The sequence below is a fragment of the Equus caballus genome, chromosome 11, assembly GCF_041296265.1.
Source record: "Equus caballus isolate H_3958 breed thoroughbred chromosome 11, TB-T2T, whole genome shotgun sequence".
Taxonomy (NCBI): domain Eukaryota; kingdom Metazoa; phylum Chordata; class Mammalia; order Perissodactyla; family Equidae; genus Equus; species Equus caballus.
The window spans coordinates 39,836,866-39,858,906 of NC_091694.1; the positions used below are offsets into that span (position 1 = coordinate 39,836,866).

Sequence of the window (22,041 nt, forward strand, 5' to 3'; positions counted from 1 at the left end):
ACTCACGAGATAACACGCAAAGCACCTGACACAGAACCTGGCACCAAGCAGACACTCGGTAAAAGGTAGTTTTTCATTCTTATTTGGGGAAGAAGAAACCAAATAACCATACTTTAGAGAACTGCACATGAATTGTCAAAAAAAGCTCTGAGTCAAAGGGCCTGGAGGATGTGGAAAAGGAAAATCATGTGCTCCTTTTAACTCATCAGAGGCCTTTTCTTCATCCAGGCTCGTGCTGTGTTGGCCCTCCCTGAAGTCACCAGATCTCCGGATAAGCAGGGAATTACTCTGCTAGCATTCGTCTTCCTGAACTTCTATCCTAGGGCTTTGCTCTCAGGGAAACAGTCACAGCCTAAAGAAAAAGGACAAACATCAATCTTGGAAAAAGCGTTTGTTCATCCCCGTCATACTCCCCTTTTCCATCCTGATGTCCTTCAGAGGTCAAAATGGTTCTTCCATATCTGTTCCCACCACTCTTGTTGATGCTCTCAGCGTATCTTATCTGGGACTGAAATCATTTCCTACCTGGTCTCTCTACATCTAAATAATAGTGCTGAATCCAACATTGCCCATTTTTAAACCTTTCAATGGATCTCCATCACTTGCAGGACTAGTTCATCTGACTCGGTTCAGCAGCCTGATGGTCCTCCACAGTCTGTCCTCTTCCACTTCTCCAACTGGGCTCCCACCGTCTGAACTACACACTCTTCCCCAAACCTATCTCCCTAAAATCTCTCTTCAGCGCGTACCAGATAACTCCATTTCATCATTCGAAATCAGCCCAGCATTGTAACTTTTGCAGAAAAGGTTAATCCAACACTCTCTACCTCCCGAACCCTCCAACCTATGTTCTTGCCCCTGCACCTTGAGTCCATCCCTATCATGGAACTACCACATTACTCTACACTTTATGCACGTGACTGTAGCCCCGTCTGTGAGCTCTTCCAGGGCAAGGAGTATGTTATATTTATCTCTGTATTTCCTTGACCTATTAGTGGGCGAGGCACTCACCCATTGGATAAAGGTTAGGTAAATACATTTAAAAACACTGGTTGGGGAGGGATAGAGATGTACATCGCTATCAAGGGGATAGCACAAGGGAGATTTTGTGGTGACAGAACAGTTCTGTATCTTGATGGCGGTGGTGAAAACACAAACCTACATGTTATAGACCAACATAGAACTATATACACACATTGTAGCAATGTCAGGGTCTTGCTTTTGATCTCATGCTGTAGTGATGTAAGATGTAACCATTGGGGGAAACCGAATGAAGGACACAGGGGATCTTTCCTTACTATTTTTGCAACTTCCTGCATATCTATAATTATTTGAAAATAAAAAGTTTTTTTAAAAAGCAAAAAGGCCCAGGCTGGTTTTATTGTTCTGACTAATCTAATAAAATCATTGGAAATGAGGGGCAGTCAACTCTGAAATTTTTCACAAAGTCTAATTTAAGATTACTTAAAACTGACTAGCTAGAGGGTGAATGATTAGGACATAAACGTAACCCAAACGCACTAGAACACCTGGTTTATTTAGAATGGCCACAAGTTTCTGCTCTACACTAGGCGTTCAAGCCAGCGCCTAAACCGTTAGAACGCTGAGTAGAACGCATGAGTCAGAACAGCCGTGGGAGCTGACCAGGGTCACCTATGAGAGAAACATCACGCATCAGTCACACCAGCCAACCAGACAGAAAGAGGCTGAATGGGAGGAAGAAAATTGCATGCCTGACCCATGGCTTTGGAAGCCGTGGGACCTAAAAATCTGAGTCCATGTCCTTAGCAACTTGAGAACCCTCACAAGCTGGAGGTGCTTAAAAAAATGAGGCTTCCAGTAAACTGACACCCTCAAAAGCTGAGGGCGTCCACAAAGCCAGGCGTCTAAAATCCTGCGATTCCTAGCAACCAGGGTGGGCTAACCACCTGATGACTTCAAGAGCCTAGAGCTCTAGGAGCCTGGGGCCTCTAAGAACTGATGTCTCTAATAACTTGGGGCTTTGAGAACCATGAAGCCTTTAATAAATTGAAAAATTGAATAACCTGGGGCTTCTAACAACCCAAGACTTATAATAAACTGAGATTCTTAGCAACCCAGGTTGCCTAGCAACCTGGGGACTCTAGTTATCAGAGCCTCCTAGCAACCAGGGAGATTGCACAACCTGGGGGCCAACGCACATCCAACTCTGGGCCCAGCCTGCCTCTCCCTCTGCCGTGACTGCACCCTGAACCTTGAGAGGCAGTGTGATCTAAGAGACAGAGGCTCAAAGACCTGTGAATAATGCTCTCATTTTGCCACTTACTAATTGTATATCCTTCGGCTTCACTCTCCTTACATATAAAATGAGAATGATAAAATGACAATGTCTAGCCCATAGAACTATTGTGAGAATCAGGTAAGAAGGCTTATGGGAAAGCACTTTAATAGCTATACATATGCATGTTGCCATTTCTGTCTGCACCCTCTCTCCTCTCCCCTCCCATCTCAATACCCACCATATTCCATCAATTCTACTTCTAAAATATCTTTCCCATGTATTCCAGCTCTATCACCACCACCAGTCTCAGGCCTCTCCATTGTCTACACTGCCACCAGTTATCTTTCCAACACACAAGTCCTATCATGTCACCTTTGCTTACAAGCTTCCACGGGCTTCCTTGTTCTTGGAATCAAGTTTAACTCTTTAGCTGGTACATAAACTCTTCATAATCAGGCCATATCTTTCCAGCTTCATCTTCAGTCACTCTCTCCACCCCTACTTCCTTTGTTTACTCCTAAAACAACCCTGAGAAGTGTGTATTGTCATCCCAGTTTCACAGATAAGACGGGGCTAAAATAAGTTAAGTAACTTACTCAAGGGCATACAGCTTTGAAAAAGCGATTTGTAACCAAGTCTGACTCCAAAACCCAAGGTCTTTGACTGCAAAGCCCAAGATCCATCACTGCCTCTTGAAAGGTTCCAAAAATATGATTCTCTGATTACTCTCTTAATAACCCAACTTTGGTCTTGTTCCAAAGCCCCTCCGCGCTGTTCTGTGGGAGCCACTGGACAACATTCAGCTTTGGCGGAGCTTGAGGATTTACCACCCGAGGGCGCTCTCCTTGCACCCAAAAATATAAATAGACATCAGCCCTAAGAGACTATTGAGATCACACCCAGCCAGACCTGTGCCCTGTCTCACTTTGTCATATGGTTCATGGTGTAATTTTAGGATAAATGGTTGCCTCCATGTTGCTTTCCTCAAAAAGGCCCAGTCATTAACATTTTAGTGCCTAAAAAGTTGTTTTTATGAACATCCTTCCTGTCAATAAGGCAGGTTAATCTGAGTTTTAAGAATACACATATTCCTCCATAAGACTCAATAAAGGAGCTGAAAACACCTTTATTTGCCCTGTTTGAGTCTCAAGATTGGAGGTGTGGGGAGGCTGATGGGGACAGCGGGAAGATGACACACCACCACCGGTGCAGTCGGACCTCCTCATTTTATGAACAGGAGGACAAAGATCCCCAAAGGGAAAGCAAATTGCTCCAGGGCCCACAGCAAGCAAGAGTCAGGGCAGGGACCAGATCTGACTTTCCAGAAGATGATTTCATATTAACACACTCGTCTTGTAATTGACAGTACGTAAGAGGAGTCCTCCCACATTGTTGCTCACGGGCCCAGAGCACAAACGGCGGGACAGTTACCCTGGGTATTGTCTGGGGCGCTCTATGATGAGTAGAAGAGAAGTCATTCTTGGTTCTGTGGGCGTGTTCAACCCTCTGAATGCCTACGTCTTCATCTCTGGAATGGGGAGAATGAGATGCACCTCCTAGAAAGTCTGGCTTTCCTGCTGTGTCCCCTCTGCCACCTTCCCCACACCTCTCAGAGAGCTCTTCCCTCCCGGCTGACGTCAGAGACCCCAGCAGAGCTCTCCTAAGGTGCTGGGGGGTTGGGTTGGGAGGAAAGACTTTCTCCCCTTAGCACCCCAAAGCAATTTCCTTCCCAAACTGCAAGCGAAGAACTGAGATCCAGGTTCAGGCTGTTCAATGGGCCCAAAGTAGTTCTAAACGAGGGGTGATTTTGTCCCCCAGAGGACACTTAGCAACGACTGAAGATACTTTTGGTTACCACAATTAGGGAGAGGGATGCTACTGGCATTTAGTGAGCAGAAGTCAGGGATGCGGCTTAACATCTTACAACACACAGGTCAGCCTAGTAAAATAATTATTCAGCCCAAAATGTCAATAGCACCAAGATCAAAACACCCTGACACAGAGCACAGAGCAGTCTCGGCCTGGTTCTCACTCTGCTCCTAGCATCTGCGTGAGGTTGGACAGGCCACCTCATCTCTAGGCCACGTTCAGTTTCCTGACCTATAAAATGAGACGTCTTGGTTTTATTTGACGACTTACATGGCCCCTCCTGGCACTATCACCCTCCAGCCATGCTTCCTCGCGACCCGCCTGTTGATTTTGCTTATGGTGTCTTGAGTCTCCATAAGCCAAAAAGAGACTCTCCTCACCTCCATTTCTCCAACTATAGTAAAGGAGTGATCACTCCTACTTCACCATTCCTACATGTGTGAGGAGGAAAAGGCACTAAGCTTATGTATAGTCGGCGTTTAGTAAACTTTGTCTTTTTTTTTTTTTAAGAAAACCATCGTAAAGAATCAGCAGGGGAAAAAGTTTCAAAGGTCCTGTGATTTACCAAAAAATGTCCTCATTCAATGGGCCCCAGGGCAGAGGGACCTTTGAGACAAGAGAATCACATTTTTTCAGACCTTTCCAAGAGGCAGCTATGGAGCTTGGGCTTTGCAGGCAGCCTGGTGAGGCAGAAGGAAGGAGGGCTTTGGAGATGCATGGGCCTGTATTTGGGCCTCTGATCCATCCTAAGGAGAAACGTTTCCGTCAGAAAGAGAAAAAAGTTTCCACTGGAAGAACCACTTCAACAGCCCAGTCCACGCCGAGTGGGGTACAGAGCTTTGATGCCAAGTCTGACCTGAATCAAACCGCTCCTCTACCATTCTCCACTGAGTGGCCTAATTGTCAACATTGCCTCTCATTATTATGTGCTGAGAGCCACAGGGGGGTCCCAGTCAGTGTATTCCCTGCCTAGGTTCAATTGCTTTCATATTTAAGATTTCCATGAGAAATCACAGACATTCTCAAACCCTCTTACGGTTCCACAAGAAAGATGTTTGGTGGCCTGTGTGACCCTCCCACCTACACCCACGCACACACCCACACCCACCCACACACACCCACACAAATACATCCATTTTACATAATGAAAAGCAAACATTGGGTGTTTAATCAAGATGAGGATCTGAAGGATGGAGCACATATACTTGTGTTTTTTCAACCTTAGTATCTTCTCCCTTCCTCCACTGCACCCCCAAGAACATGTGAGTCAGAGGAGATAAAGATGACTACCCTTGACTGTTTAAAATGGGAAAGGCGTCATCCTACCCCTGAGCCCGGGTAAAGAAAGCAGGCTTGTAAAACAGAATCCATCCCATGGTTAAACCAAGACCATCGTCTATTGATTAAAGGTCAAAACAAGGATGAAGATAAGTTAAGCTATGCAGACCTAACATTCTGAAATGCCAAGTCCTAAGGCTAAACGTCTAAAACCAATCACTCAACTTAAAAGGAGACACAACCCCCGAGGAATGATCAGAGCCTAAACCCCTCAACTGGATCTAAAGTCCAGAATACCAGCATCCACTAGGACTCCCACAGGGAGGGCTGCAGCTGAGCTCGGAAGGACACGCTTAAAACAGAGTCCTGCTGTTGTGCACGGAGCTCATGGGATTGTGAGACAGATCCATGAACTGCCGGCTGTGTTTTCCTCCTGCTGGGAGTAGGGAGAGAATCAGGCTTGGCAGAAGAGACTGACAGACAGACAGGAAGACAGAGGAGACAGAAGCAGGCAGTGGCATCCACGTGAAAAAGACAGGCAGTTCTGGTTCCTTAAACATTTTCAATAAGAAGTAGAAACTCGTTCTTCTCCAGGTTAAATCTTTCCTTTCTCCAGGGAAAATGGTTTTAGCTATCATTCAGTTTCCTCAACAAAGGAAGCCAATTTCTACAAAGGCAATAGAGTTATTCGAGAAGCTTTAATCTAATTATATTATCAAAAGAATTCAACACTTGGCCTTTTAAAGCAGCCCCTTCCTTTGAGTCTAGGGCAAGGAGTTGAGAGCAAGCCAGCTCGGAGATCAGGACAGGGCCGGGCAGGGCAGAATCTCAGCTCTGGGCTGGCCTCTAGAGGAGTCAGCCCTCAAGGCTCAAGGTGCTAAGTTTAAAGGCAAAGCAACTCAGGAGTGAAAGGAGCTGTGTCAGGACAGCTGCTCCGGCTGGGACGAGGTCCAAGCGGCCAGCCAAAGCCGGATGCACACAAGTCACTGCTGGAAAATCTGCCCATCTGGGGCAAGATCTGCCCAGCAGGTGGGTCAGGAAGAGAACAGGTACGTGGCCGTATTTTCTTGTTTCTCAGTAGCTTCTCAGCGCTTAACCCAGACGTTGGTACATAATAGATGCTTAATAAGTATTTGTAGAACAATGAGTCAAGACAAAGCCCCTACAGACACCAAGTCCACTCCCCTTCTTGCCTCCATCATCCTGCGTTATCACTGCCTTCCTAGTGACTGCCCAAGCTTTTTATTAAATTTATCCTATTTTAATTAGGTACCAAGAACAAAAATACAGACACTGCCAAGTCGTAAAGGACAAGAACGTTATAGGAGAAATCTAATAGGAAACATCAAACGTGGAGACGGATCTGTTGATTGAGCTCTGGGGGCATTGACTGGGAAGGGTAGAAGTGGCTGCTGCAGAGCCGTAGGGCTGGTGACAGGAGCCTTCTGGGCTTGTCCCCACTGTTGCGTGGAGAGAGGCAGAGGAGGCTGGACCTTGCTTCCTGGTCTAGCCAGATGCAGGGGACCAAAACAGAGCAATCCTGCAGCCTGCAGTGAGGTGTGGTCTGGCCTAACACCTGAGCGTTTTGACTTCCCAGCACGGGCTTCCCATGTAGCCAATGGGAGAGGAAAGAAGTAGAGAGGCCATGTGGGATGGGGCCAGCCTGTGGCTCAGTTCTGGAAAGAGCAACCTGGCTGCGTGTCCAAAGGGTGCTGCTGAGACCATGGTGGAAAATCAGTAATGATAAGACCCACAGTCCCCCTGGCAGGAGACTGATGACCTGAGAGCTAAATGTTCCACAGGACAAGGATCTCCTGCACCTGAGCCAGAGGCAGGAGAGGAGCTGGAGCTGCAGCAATCCAGCCAGTTGAGGCTGAGCCATGGAAAAAACTAGGGTGGTTTGTTGGCTTTGACAGTAGCCGGGTGTGGCCTGAGGCATCCTCTTTACCCCTGGTCTCTAGGAGGCACCCCTCCACGACCACACATTGAGACACAAGCGTTGGAGAGGGTCTTCCCCTTCTTAAGCATGGCTTCAGATCCCTGGATCCTGCAGGAAAAGTGCTCTGTGACATCTCCTGAGAGAGGACTGGTTGTCAAGTGACAGTCCGTGAAGCTTGGGAGACTCTGCCCAGACGTCCCAGGAGGCACGGTAGGGGAGCAGAGGGAAGGTGAGCAGGCAGGGTTCCGCCGCCACCACCCTCTCATGTCAATTAGAGCAGCTTCTCTCTTCTCCATATTATATATTAAAATTCCACATAAGGATTTGTTTGAAGAAAAGGTTCTGAAGCTGAAAAAGGTGGATGCGTGTGGTAGATTAATTACTGGTCTCAGATCTCCACCCTGCTATGGGAGGGTTATATATCTCCACTCTTACCATGCTTCATGGTGGACAGAGCATATTTCCCCAGCCCATGACTTTGGGCTTACCTATGCTCTGACCAATGGGATGTTTGCATGACTCTAGCAAAGACTTGAAATGTGCTTGCACCATTGCACTGACCCTCTAGAACGCCTTCCTTTTTCAGTGATAAGAATTTGCCTCAGTTAAAGCCACAAGTCCAAGGAGTGTGAGAGGCATGTGGAGCAGATCTAGACCCAACCCACAGCTCGGAGCCACGCTGAGCTGAGCCAGTATAGATCAGCCAAACCCGAGCCAACATGCAGGCCCATGAGCCCAAAGTAAACACTTATTGTAAGCCACTGAAATTTCAAAGTTGTTTATGTAGCAACACAACTGACTACACAATGCCTTTTAAGGACCCTTCCAGTGCCTTCATTTAAAGAAAGATTCTGATTATTTAAAAAAGTTTACAGAAAACTTGAACACTGCCTGGTTCTACCACTTTGAAGAACAATCTTACATTATCTAGCAAAGCTGAAGATGCACATACCTGACCATTCAACGAGTCCACTTCTAGGTGACTTCATACCATAGAGCAGGGCGCAGAACACTTTTCTGTAAAGGCCCAGAGAGTAAGTATTTCAGGCTTTTCAGACTATAGGGTCTCCGTCACGACTACTCAACTCTGCTATTTTAGCAAGAAAGCACCCACAGACAATACTTAAATGATTGCCTATGGTTGTGTTCCCATAAAACTTATTTATGGACACTGAAATTTAAACTTCATATAATTTTCATGGGTCACAAAATATTCTTCTTTTTAACCATTAAAAATGTAAAAAACCATTCATCAGCGGGTGAATGGATAAACCAAACGTGGTATGTACATACAATGAAATATTATCCCGCCTTAAAAGGGAGGAAATTCTGACACCTGCTGCAGTCTGGATAAACCTTGAGGACACTGTGCTGAAAGAGTGAAAGAAAGGACAAATGCTGTATGATGTCACTTACGTGAGGTACCTAGAGTAGTCAGATCATAGAGACAGAAAGTAGAATGCTGGAGCTGGGGAATAAGGAGCTAGTGTTCAAGGGGCACAGAGTTTCAGTTTGGGAAGATGAAAACGTTCTGGAAATGGATGGCGGTGATGGTTACACAATAATGTGAATGTACTCAATGCCACTAAACTGTACACTTAAAAATGGTTAAAATGGTAAATTTTATGCTATGTATATTTTACTGCACTTTATAAAAATTTAAATTTAAAAAACACTGGGGCTGGCCCGGTGGCGCAGCGGTTAAGTTTGCACGTTCCGCTTCTCGGCGGCCTGGGGTTCACCGGTTCGGATCCCGGGTGCGGACATGGCACTGCTTGGCACACCATGCTGTGGTAGGCATCCCACGTATAAAGTAGAGGAAGATGGGCACGGATGTTAGCTCAGGGCCAGGCTTCCTCAGCAAAAAGAGGAGGACTGGCAGTAGTTAGCTCAGGGCCAATCTTCCTAAAAAAAAAAAACCACCATTCTTTACTCACAGCCCATTCAAAAATACGTGGCAGCCAGATTTGACCTGTGGGTCGCAGCTGCTAACGTTTGCCCTAAAGAAACTTTCTCATGTGTGCCCCAGGAGATAAGTACAGGAGTACTGTCTGGTTATAAAGAAGAAAACAAGGAAATAACCTAAATATTCATCAACAGGAAAATGGAGAAATACTTTATGGTATAATTATGCAATGGAGCATCCAATGATAAGCGGAGTATGCTATAATTTATATGTAAAATTTAAGGCCCTACTGAATAATGCTATATTGTATTAAGGGATACATAAATATGTAGTAAAAGCATAAAAACATACATAGGAATGATAAACACTGGATTCATGGTAATAGTTAGCTCTGAGGAGGAGTGAGAAGAATGGGAATGGGAGTGGAATATACAGGAGCTTCAATTATATCAGTAATGTTTTACTTCTTAGACGAGATCTGATGCAAATATGACATAATGTTAAGATTTGATAAAAACTTAATGGTGGGTAAATAGGTATTCATTATGCTCCTTTCTATTCTTGTCTGATCTTTGAAATATTTCACATTGAAAAAATTAATTCAAAAAAGGGGAAAAAAGAAAAAGGAGGAGCAAATTTTTTAAGGAAAAAAATGAGAAACCATCCATTTCAAAACACGCCAGTAGCAGCAACAGGAAGAAGAGAAGAGGCCCTCAGTCCACCTCGCTGATCCTTCTGGGCTGCTTCAGGCTTCCTCAGCTCACTGGCTTAGAACTCAGGGGGCAAATGGGATGCACAGACCCACGTCTGGAACCAAAGGATGGGTCTGCCCGCAGTTTGTCCCCCTGTGGCTGGAGAAGGAAGGCTGACGGAGCCCAGACCACCCACACCTGAGAAGCACACTCCAGCCACCATGTACTTTCCAGAAGCAAGCCTGCCCTCACCTGTAAGGCACAAGAAGTCATTTCAGGGCTTCAGCACGTTTTCTTGTGAAAACTCCAGGTTCTCTCACCAATACCCGCAGAGATGGGAAAAGACAGGCCAGACTTCTCTTGGGGACCCACTGTCAATCCAACAAACATTTATTGACCTTCATTCTAGTCCATGTTGAACGCTGTCAATTAGGATTAAGTTAGATTGAAAGTAACAGGAAACCCACGTAACAGTGGCTTAAACAAGACTGAAGTTTATTTCTGTCTCATGTGAAATCAATCCAGAGGCAGATAACTCAGGGCAGTGTGAAGGCTCCATCATTCCTAGGGTGTGACTTGTCCTCCCGTTCCAAGATGACAGACGGGGCTCCGGTGCTCAGATGTGCCCTCCAAGCAGCAAGATGCAAGAAAAGGAGAAGGACCAGGTTCCTCCCTTTTAAAGGAGTCTTCCAGACATCATCTCATGATTTTTCCACTGACATCTCATTGGCCAGAACATAGTCAAATGGCCACATTTACTCCAAGGAAAGCTAGGAAATGTAGTCTTTTTCTGATAAGCCATGAACCCAACTAAAAACCAGAAGTTCTATTACTAAGGACGAAGGACTGAATAGATATCAGATCATGATATTCGAGAAGGTGGCTTACAGTCTCTGTCACAGTCAGCAACTTACTGTGTCACCCTGAGCAGGGGATGTCACCTCCTTGCCCTTCAGTCTTGGACTAGGTCATAGCTAAGATCCTTTCCAGCTCTGACATGCTATTCTATGCTAAAGTTTTATATTTTTATAATTTATCCATTCCAAAGTTGGAAGAGGCAAAGCAAAGGGAACTAATATTTATTTCTTTTTCATGAATGATTGTCACTTTCATTGTTTATTGCTTTTAAACCTCAGAAGCAACTACATGATGTTGGATGCATTACCCTCTTTTAGAGATGAGAAAATTGAGGCTCAAGTAGGCTAAGCCACCTCCCAAACTCACAGCTTTAAGCGATGGGACCAGGATTTGAACCCAATCCATGTTCCTTTCCTGTACCATGCCATCAATTTCTGTATTTGGAAATAGACTCAAAGACAATCCCAGGTCTTTCACTTAGTAACAGCGTAACCTTGGACAAGTTACTTAACCTCATTTTACTCATCCACAAAAATGTGGAATAAAATGACACCTATGTTATAGGGCTGTTGAGAGGATTAAATGAATGAATAAACCTAAAAATACATGGAAGGGTGCATAAGTGTTGGCTATCATCATATTAGGCAGCAGTTGAGAGGTACCTTGAGGAAGAACTGGGGAGCAGGGAGGTTCCAGGCAGAGGGAACAGTCCAACCCAAAGCTGGGAGGAGGTGGCGGCTGAGTCAAGTCTTAAGGGATGAGCAGGTGTCGTGAGTCTCTTTCCAACCGTAGTACTTAACCAGGGCCTCAGGAAGGACCAGTCCTCACTAGGCACATATTTTATTTGAAGACACCTCAGAAAAACCCCTAAGCTTGAAAGATGATGTGACACGAATCCTGGATTTTACCCAGAAGGGAAGGGGAGGGTAATACATCCCAACTCCCAAATGCGATCACTCCACGGCACCAGGAGCACGAAAAAGGAGACCACCTAACACCCAGAGAAAAGCACATGAACTTGGGTCCTGGCTCTGTCTTGGCCCTTATTGCACCATATTCCAGCTGTTTCCTTATTCATAGCTGGCCACCAGCCAGCACAGCAGGACCCAGCCCCACCTTCTGAACTTTATCCCCAAGCAGGAAGATGTTCTCCTCTGGGTACCTAAGAAAGGGACAGCCACACAGGGTCACACCCAAGGGTCCATCTGGCAAGGGCATCCCCGCTATCAGGACACCTGAGAGATAGGGTTGTGCTCCTCGATGCCAACCCCTCTCAAGAGGAGCATCACGTTCTCTTAGGGACCATGTGCAGATCTGGCCTTCATAAAACTGGGCAAACCATGATAGGAAGGGACTGAAAATAGGACCTGGGAAAACTGAGTTCTCATCCCTCATCTGCTACTAAGTAATTCTGTGACCTTGGGACAGTGCCTCAACCTCTCTGAGCTTAGGGTTCAGGGGAATAATCATTCCTTCTCATAAGGTCATTCATTTGTTGTGAAGATTAAATTAAATCATGCATGTAAGGTGTTAAAACAGCTCCCTACATACAGTAGGGACCCAGTCCACGCGAGTGTCCTGGTCTCTCAAGGTTCTCTCAGCATGACATTCTCCAGTGCTGTGATAATGATTCTCATAAGGGGTTAGATGACTTCTCTCTCTTTTTTTTTTTTTTTTTCCTCCTAAGCATACCTTGTGACTCTGGACTTAATGAGTTTACCTTTGAACTTTTTCACACTATTTACACTTTATGAATTTTCATCACATCTTTCAGATGATGAGAGATGTTAGGAGCCCCAGGTAGCATGTTCCTCTCCTCCCCTCCAAGCTCCAATGAGATCAGATGAATGGTATGGCCATACAAGGGTCATAAGCCAAATGGGAAGCAAATGTCAAGTTTATTCGTCAACCTGGTACATTCCAGCTCTTAAACACAGGCTTTCTTATAAGTTGTGTTTGAGAATTCCAATCAGGCCAAGGGTATATGTGGGACTTCTTAACTCCCAAATCTAGATATTGGAACATATCCCCATCTACACACCCAAAGGTGACCTGCAGAGAAGTGAGCAGGCCTACAGAGGAAGCTCAGCTCAACTACACAGACAAGGATGCAAACCTTCTACTAAGTAGCCCTGAGCCTGGACCAAATGTGCTCCATACTGAGACAGTAAGAGGAGGATTCACTGAGGAGGGTGGGGTCAGAGAGGAAGCAACTGACCTGGTTCCTAATTCTGAGTCACAGTGGCCCACTATAAAAGGTGACCCACGAATATCAGCCTCTCACCAGCCAGTCTGGACACTCCTCTTCCAGGGCAGGAGCAAAGAATGGTCTAGAGAGAGATACCACACGTACTTTAACATGCCTCCGTCATGGAAAGAGAAAGTTTGAGTGAGATTTCCAAAGAAAGGCAAGAAGGAGAGATGTTGTCTCTTGCCCAGCAACTCAGGTCTCCCTTTTTCAGTCTTAGCTTAAGCAATAGCAAACTCCTACTCTTGAACATGCACACATGTGCATGCACACACACACACACACACACACACACACACCCCCAACCTGATCCCACCTGTGCAGGAAGCACAAGGTTGAAGTTGAGTGGAATGACGGAGTTTGGCCTCATAGCTGGACTTCTCATCCAAACAGAACACAGAAGCCTGACTAAAAGCACGTCCAAACCAGAAAACCATTGGAAAGATATTGCATGCCTTGCATGGGGTGTACACGGGAAGATGTGGCTGAATCTTGTTCCCACAGTCCCGGTGGCTGACATCCTAATAGAAACATGGTGATTCATCTGCCATTAACCCAGCAGACCAGCAGGCCAAGGCCACAGGCTCACCAAGAGGGGTTTTATGGTAATTTCCTGAAAGCAGGATCCAGAGCCCACCCTGACACAGTTATTTCACTTGCAGGGCAGAACACTGGGGGAAGCAGTGAACTGGGAATTCTTGGGCATGCATTGTCTTCCCAGTTCTTCCTTTACCAGCCACTGAGCTTGGAGAGTTAATTCCCCTTCTTAGGTCTCAGTTTCCCCCTTGCTAAGTCTCATTTTTCTAACTTAAAAACAGGAATAATAGTCACTGCCCCTGTGGATCTCCCAGGCACATTTTAAGAGGCTCATGGACTCCAGCAAGGTGAGTGTGGGATATGTTCTCCAGAGGAGAGGGCCTGGGGACCACACAAAGTCAGGAGGAAATTGCTAGTCGAACAACAAGAGCAATCAAGGGAAAGGGAGTCAGTTCACCTTTTCTAAGGCAAATGGGGCTGAGTCACCTGGAAAGACAATATGAGAAAGCCTCTTATAGGAAAGAAGAAAGCCAAAAGTTATAAGGAGCAAAAGAGATAATCCCATTGCAGAAGTGAATAATGAAAGAGCAGAGAGAGAAATGGTAAAGGTGATGGATTAAAACATAAATCACTAAAAAAATTAAAAAATAAAAAAGGGAAAGAACCAAAGTGAGGTCTGCGTAAACAGAATCCTGGTAAATAGGAAAGAAAGACAGGGTAGCAGGCAGGAGTAGAGAGCCGTGCACAGACATTCCTTGGAAACGCAAGGAAATCAGAGAGGTGCTATGGAGCTGCAAGAGAAGAGACAGATAAAGGTGGGGTCCAGTGAGAAAGCGTGGACACCAGAGCAGTGTTTAGAGCTCTGCTTCCGGAGAAAGGAAAGCCTCAGAGAGAGTGGGCAGCAGGCTCTGGAGGGAGAATAACATCATAATTTCAGAACTGACCAAGCTATAAAACCAAGACAGTGCCCTCAGGGACTTAGGGTCTGGCGATTGAGTTCTCTAAACTGCCTCAAGACCAAGCCAACCTTGCATCTCTGTCCCAGGAAAACGAGTGGCTGCCAAGGAAACAACAACACATTTAAGAAGGACAGTCGGCAGCTCTGACAAGCTGGAGCCCGCTGCTGTGAATAAACCCCACCAGAAGTAGCAGCAGGCTTCTGTGCCAATGCTGGCATGAGGGGGATGCACCAGCAGACAAGGCTGGTGGAGCCACACTGGACAGCAGCGAACCACTCGGCCACCCTTAGAGAAATCACAGCGGGCCAACAGAGGAAGTCGTGGGGAGTCATCATGTTCAGATCCACAATAAGCTTTGGACCAGACAGTGGGCCAGGAGAAATGTCGGCGGGAAGGTTGGAGGTGAAGAAAATGCCAAACGATGGGGAAAATGGAAAGAAAGAAGCTGGAGAGAAGAGTGTACATAGGAGGCTGAGGTTCAGATATTAGCCTTTGGAAAGTGCATGAGGGCGGACCAAGTGAGGTGTGTTACCGTTGGGCAGGGCTGGACCAGTAGGGCAAATACAGAAGGTCATTTGAGTACTTTCTGCTGGAAGAAGAAACACTGAGCATCATCAACGCATGTATGGTACTTCAAAGTGTACATAGCTACAACTTTTTGAGCACCTACTAGGTGTGAGGCAATGGGCTAGGCACATTACAGACATTAGCTCCCTCAATTCTCACACACACGCACACACACGCACGCACACTTTATTGACAAGAGCATTGAGACTTAAGAGTGCTTAAGCAATTTGCCTAAGGCCACACAGCTAATGTGGCAGAGCTGGGAATTTGGATTCACTTTGGCTTGACTCCCAAACCCATGCTCATAATTGCTCTTCTGTTCTTCAAGAAGAGAGAAGGTAATGCTACTTTAAGAGAGCCTTTCATTTTTTCCTATCCTACTGGAAATCCAGTAGGAAGGGAGGGCTCTGTGGAAACGTTCTCTAGAATGGGATGGGGCCCCGAGTCATCTGCTCTGGGCTGAATGTGGGCTTCTCTTCCATTCTCTTCCAGCCCCTGTGCTTACTTCTGCCTTCACGATGTATCAAAATTACTTGTTTACACATCTGTCTCACCCATTAGCCTAGTGAGTTGTTCTCACCCCTGGCTGCACATTAGAATCTCTTTTTAAAAATAACAATTCCTGGGTCCCACTCAAGACCAATTAAATCAGAATCTCTAGGGCTAGGACTTTAGCATTTGTTTTTGATTTTTTTTTTAATTTCTCAGACGATGACTCAAATGTGCCATGGGGTTTGCAACCCACTGTTGCAGACTGTGGGCACCTCAAGGTCAAGTACCAGGTCATGGGTGTCTGAATCCCCAGAGCCCAGCAGAGTCCGGTTCATAACAGGTGCTTGACACACGTTTAATGAGAGGATGAACACAGACGGCAGAAGATGATCAGGAATACAGGAAGGCAAATCAGAGGAGTATTATGCAGAATGGGGGAGGGGCAGGGGCAGGGGGGAGGAGTGATTTTTTGAGACTGAGAAGCAGAGGAGTCTTTAAGATGCCAGGGGCAGAGGAAGAACTTGGATGAGGTTGCGTGATCATGAGGTTGTCTTGCATAACAAATCTCTAGTTAAAACTAATATGAAGCTTCAATGAAGAATAAACAGCACCTGCCTCAGAGAGAAATGCGGTGAAGTGGAATAAAAAACGTGAGTTTCTGAATGTGCCCGAACAATGGGCTTTGGGGGCCAGAACCCTTGCTGTTGCTGAGAGGAGATGAAGAGGGCAGATGCCAAAAAAGGAAGAGAAAAAACAGAACTGTGATATTGAGAATCACCGAAACATGTGAAAGAATATGACCGGGGAGATAAAACTCACAATTTAAAAATAAAATGAGGAAACAAGAGAAAACAAGCCCCAGAATAAGAGTGAATTCGTAAGTCATCCATATGCATGCTTGCTCAAAATACTATTGTTTTAGCAGTGAAAAAAGAATTAGAGGTAAACAAAATATGCAAATGCATTTTATAATGAAAAATCCTGTGATGAACTACTGAGATAATCGTCACACGAAAATTCTCTGAAAAAATACAAAATGTTCTAGAAAGGCGAGGTGGCATGATCATCATTCTAAGGTAGATACTGCTGTGTGTGCTAAGCAAATTGGCTCTCCAAGTGTTGGTCATTGGCTCAAAGTATCCTTAGTTCAGTTTCAGAGATCTCTTAAGAGGGAGACTCTCCAAGGCTGGGACCTGGAGAAGAACAGGCTTGCCTGGTAAATGCACTAGTTACCCGGGGGCCATCTCAAGATGGAAGATTTGGTTTAAGTCTCTGGCTGCAATACATACAGCCAGAAAACAGAGAGGAATAAAATAAAGGGAAAAGGCTAGTTAAAAGGAGAGAAGGGTGATATATGTAGCATTTATTGAGTGCCTACTACATGCCAGGCACTGGGCATAAGGTATTTCATTTAACCACCAAAATAACTCTACAAGAGCCTTCAACTGGCCCAAGATCATATTAGATATTAGAGTTCCTTACGGCCCTCTTCTATTTTCACTCCATACTCTTTCCCTAGCATCACGCTCATAGCCATAACTCTAATAATAATGATCCATGAAAAGTCTCCAGGGGCTAGCCCAATGGCATAGTGGTTAAGTTCAGCATGCTTCGCTTTGGCGGCCCAGGGTTCGTGGGTTCAGATCCCAAGCACAGACTTACACCACACATCAAGCCATGCTGTGGCAGCGACCCACATACAAAGTAGAGAAAGATGGGCACAGATGTTAGCTCAGGGCCACTCTTCCTCCCCAAAAAACAAAACCTCCAGCCGAGTCTTCTCTGAGCTTCAACTCAATTCAGATATTTCAAATGCATCTTCAACTCTTCAAGTCCAAAGCAGATGTTTCAACCTCTTCCCCAACCCCTTCCCCATACCTGATCCTCTTCTGATGTTTCCTGTACCAGTGATCCCTACCCCCAAACTGTTATCCCCATTAGATGTGCAAACCTGAAACCTGGAGTCTTTCTTGATACCCCATTATCTTGCATCAGTGTCCATATACAATCTACCTCAAGTCCCACTTATTTTACTTCCTAAATATCTCATATATATATCCACTTCCCTAATTTTCCATCTCGCCCTCCCTGCCTAGACCAAGCTACCATCTTCTCTTGCCTAGACTGATGCAATAGCACTGGGTCTCCCTGTCTACTCTGACCATCTCCAACTGGTTCTCCACATAGAAGCCAAAAGGATCTCTTCAAAACACAAATCTGATTGTGTCTCTACGTCCAACCCACTCCAGCCCCAGCAGTTTTGAATAAACCATTTGAATGGATTCACATCACTCTTCAGAGTAAAACCAAAGTACTTCACATGACCTACAAGGTCTGGCATGATGTGACCTCCTGCCTCATGGTCACCTGTATCTTCCTCTCTGTCTACTCTCCAGTCTCACTGGCCTTGTCTCAGTTCTTGTCCTCCTGCCAAAGGACCTTTACATGGACTGTTCCTTGTGTCCCCACTCCTCAACCTCTGAACTCCTGCTTACTCTCCAGATAGTAGGTCCCCTCTAATGGAAGCCTTCTTTGACATCTTATTAGATCACGTCCCCTAATAAGATTTTATCTCTCTTCTAAAAACATTTTTAAAACTTTGAACTTTACATTTGTTTCAGTGATCATTTGCTTCCCTCACTAGTCTATAATCCTATGAGGGCAGAAATTACGTGGTTCATCTCTGCCCTGTGTCCCCAGCAGTTAGACAATGCTTGGCACATCATAGGTGTCCAGTGGAATTTGCAGAAAGAAGGGAGGCAGGCAGGTGGGAAAGGAGATGGCTAGGGAGTGGCAGAGTCAGGATCCAAACCTGGGTCTGTCCCCTCCAAAGCCCAGGCTTTCTCAGCACCAAGGAACACAGGGAAAGGGAAGGAGGAGAGAAGACATTATCTCCCCACCGTCTGGTCCAGGTGGAAAGAGGCTATTCCCTCAGAGAGGGCAGAGCAGTGCCATTGTCTATGGAATCTTGTCATCGGTCTTCCTTTCTTCTTACTTTTGACTGCCAGATTACGCCTCCTCAAACGAAACTCTAGGCAGACTGGCTCCATGAGGCACCAAGAATTATTTGGTTTATATTTTCAATGGCTCACCACTGTTCTCAGAATCAAGTCCCAACTTCTTAACACGATTTATGGGCCCCCCTTGGCGTTTCCTAATTTTCTTTTCAATTCCCTCTCCCATCACTGCTTCTTCTCATCTAAGATTCTAACCAAACGTTCTGTGTTCCTTCATATCCTACCTCAGGACAAGTAGCTTCCTCTCCATTCTACTCCCACCCACCCTGTCTGCCTGATCACCTCCTACTAGTCCTTCGAGACCCTCCCACATTTCCTCATCTCCCGTCTCCCTCATCCACCTCTGTGCTCCCTAACAGTTTCCACCTTTAACCTTGGGCTGGGTTTGGGGTGGATAGACGAAGGTTTGATTTCTCCTACTCTGGTTGTTGGTTTTTTTCCTGCCGCTACATCTAACCTGTGAATATTATTAATGATCCATCCACGGCTCTCTGCTGCTTCAAACATTTCAATTATATTTATTTGATCTCTGGATGAGAGAGGATTTTCTAAGCATAAAAGCAATGGAAGAAATCACTAAGGGAAAGAAAATCAATACATTTGACTACACCAAATTTAAAACTTTGGGGCATCAGAAACCATTCTAAACAAAACTAGAAGGCAAATGACAAGGCTGGGGAAAATATATGCAATAAATAGGACAACGGGTTGTTACCCTTAATATATAAAGTGTTCATATAACTTGATAAGAAAAATATTAAAATCCCAGTAGAAAAATGGGGAAAAGACATGAATAAGTACAAACAGCTAATAAACATGAAAAATGTTAACTTGATCAGTAGTTAGGGAAATGCAAATTAACACAACACCAAACCATCGTTCACCTACCAACTTAGGATAACATTAAAGGCTGGTGAGGGGACAGAGAACGTTTGATAGTTTTCCAAGAAAAGGTAAGAGCTTTTCCCATTTCAATGGCTCCCTAATACCTCGAGGGAAAGACCAGGCTCTAGCCCTTCCCTTCCTCTGCCATCTCATCTCCCACCATGCCCACCTCCGGACACTTGCAGCAGTAACTTCCGGAGCACAGTACGGAATGTCACATCACGCAATTCCTGGATCTCCTGTCCTTCCCCCACCTCCACCGTCTCCTACCTCACCCAATCTTCTTCTCCCAGCCAACACCTCCTCCTCCTTGACTATTCTTCTGAGACATCACCACCAACTCTCATGACCTAGATTTGGTGCCCTTACTCTGTGCTCTCATTACGTACATCTCCTCACTTAGCATTTACCGCATTATATTAAAAATGACTATGGGTTTCTTTCCACCTTAGATTATATGCCCCTCAAGAGACGCATTATATTTTTGTCCATTCCTATATTCCAAGGCTCAACCCAGTGTAGATGCTCAACAGATGACTCTTGAACTAATCAATCATGTGATAAATTAGTTATCCCATTTTGCACCATAAATTTTTGCCGCTATTCTGATAAAGGCATGTTTTACTTAAAATGGATCAAATTAAGTCATTTTGGATGGAGAGAGAATCCCTCACCCACGAGCCAGCCCTCATTTTAGTGCCCACGTTCCATCATCCTGTGGGTTGTAACTGATTAGTGAGCCATGAAATTAATTTATGGGTCACGACAACCATTTTTTTAAGTGACAAATATTAGAATTAGAAGTGAATGGAATGACGCCACATCCATTGTCTCCTCCCAATTATGGACTTCCCCCACATACCCCAGGCAAGCAGGAGTGGAGGGTAAGAACACGGGGTGGGGAATTGAAGTTCCTGCTCTGATTCTTATTAATTCTAGGAAAGTTACTGATCTCTCTATGCCTTGGTTTCCATAGCTGTAAAATGGAGGTGAAAAAAATACAGACGGGAGGCCAGCCCCATGGCTGAGTGATTAAGTTCACACGCTCCACTTCAGCGGCCCAGGGTTTTGCCAGTTCAGATCCTGGACAGGGACCTAGCCCCGCTCATCAAGCCATGCTGAGGCAGCGTCCTACATAGCAAAGCCAGAAGGACCTACAACTAGAATATACAACTGTGTACTGGGGGGCTTTGGGGATAAGAGGAAAAAAAAGATTGGCAACAGATGTTAGCTCAGGTGCCAATCTTTAAAAAAAAAAAATACAGATGGGATGAACCAGAAAGCACCCAGTCATGCCTCAAATTCTCAAAGCTCTACTTGTCAGCATTTCTGATAGAGACACCTCATGTAAAGGCCAGCAACAGACCCAGCACAACCACATTATGCCCCCCGGCGCTTTCTGCTCTGATGCCTAGCCCCTCTCTTCCTCCCTCGCCACCCAGTTGCCCACCTTACCTTCATACCATGATTGAGTTGCCAGTGTCTCAGACTGAGGGGGAAACATGTACCCAGTGGCATCAGGCAAATGTATGGGTCCTGGAGCCTAACGTGACAGGGTATGAAGTAAGTGATTCTTTCTAAATTGCAAATCTGACCAAGTCACTCCTCTGGTTAAAGCCTTTCTATGGTCCCCATTATGCTCAGGATAAAGCTCCAACTCCCTAATATGGCCTATAAGGTTCTCCCTGATCTGAGGCCCGGCCAGCCTGTCCAACCCTCCCCCCACCACCCCTTACAGCCCATACTCCAGCCCTCCCCAGTCACCTGCATTTCTCACATTGGCCACGCTCTCTCAGCCCTGGACTTTCCCACATTATCCAGTCTGCACACAACACTTCTCTGACCCTCTGTCAAGTCTCAACTCAGGCACCAGCTCCTCCCAGCGTTCTTCCACGACTATCGTGATCTCCCCGCCTCCCTGTTCTGTGCCCCTGTGGCCCCCTGCTATGCATCCCTCCCTCACTGCACTGGCCACAGCCATGGTTCAATCAGCTGCTCATCCGTCTCTCTTGCTTCTTAAGGACAGGGCTGGTGCCTTTTGTTCCATCTACCCAGCACCTGGCACACCTCCCCCAGAGTGAGCAAACAGTACGTGTTGGAGGAAGGGAGGCTGCAGGGAGGGAGGAGTTGAGAAGGGAAGGAGAGAATAGAGGGAAGGAGGAAATAGATGGAAATTCTTCACTTGACACCTTCCCCAAATGTCTGAGGTCATCAAGCAACTCAGGGGCTCTGAAGCGTAAGCCATTTTCTAAAGATCTGGCTCATGAGGGCTCACAGAGCAGAGGGTGTCTGAAGAGAAGGAAGTCCTGGAACCAGGCAGGTCAGGGTAAGCACTGGGGGGAGGCGGAGGCCAGGAGCACGCGTTCCGTCTGGGCAGTTTCCCAAGCTGGAGGAGGCCCCTGAGCCCTGCTCGGGAGGAATGCGAGCTTGAGCAATCAGCCCTGGGAACACTGATAAGAGGCCCAGAGCCTTGACTGTCTCCATGTCCTGAACACACTTGGGGTGGGGCAGGGCCAAGCCTGGGCCACTCTCCC

The 22,041-nt window shown here is 45.9% G+C and overlaps 1 long non-coding RNA gene across 1 annotated transcript; it reads right to left on the reverse strand.

Moving 5' to 3' along the window:
- Positions 1 to 56: 56 nt before the first annotated feature.
- Positions 57 to 10,318, reverse strand: LOC138916284 (uncharacterized). Its single transcript, XR_011423326.1, has 3 exons — positions 10,197 to 10,318; positions 8,299 to 8,363; positions 57 to 352 (listed from the first exon to the last, which is right to left on the reverse strand). It is a non-coding gene; the product is annotated as an uncharacterized lncRNA (long non-coding RNA).
- Between the last annotated feature and the right edge of the window lie 11,723 nt (positions 10,319 to 22,041).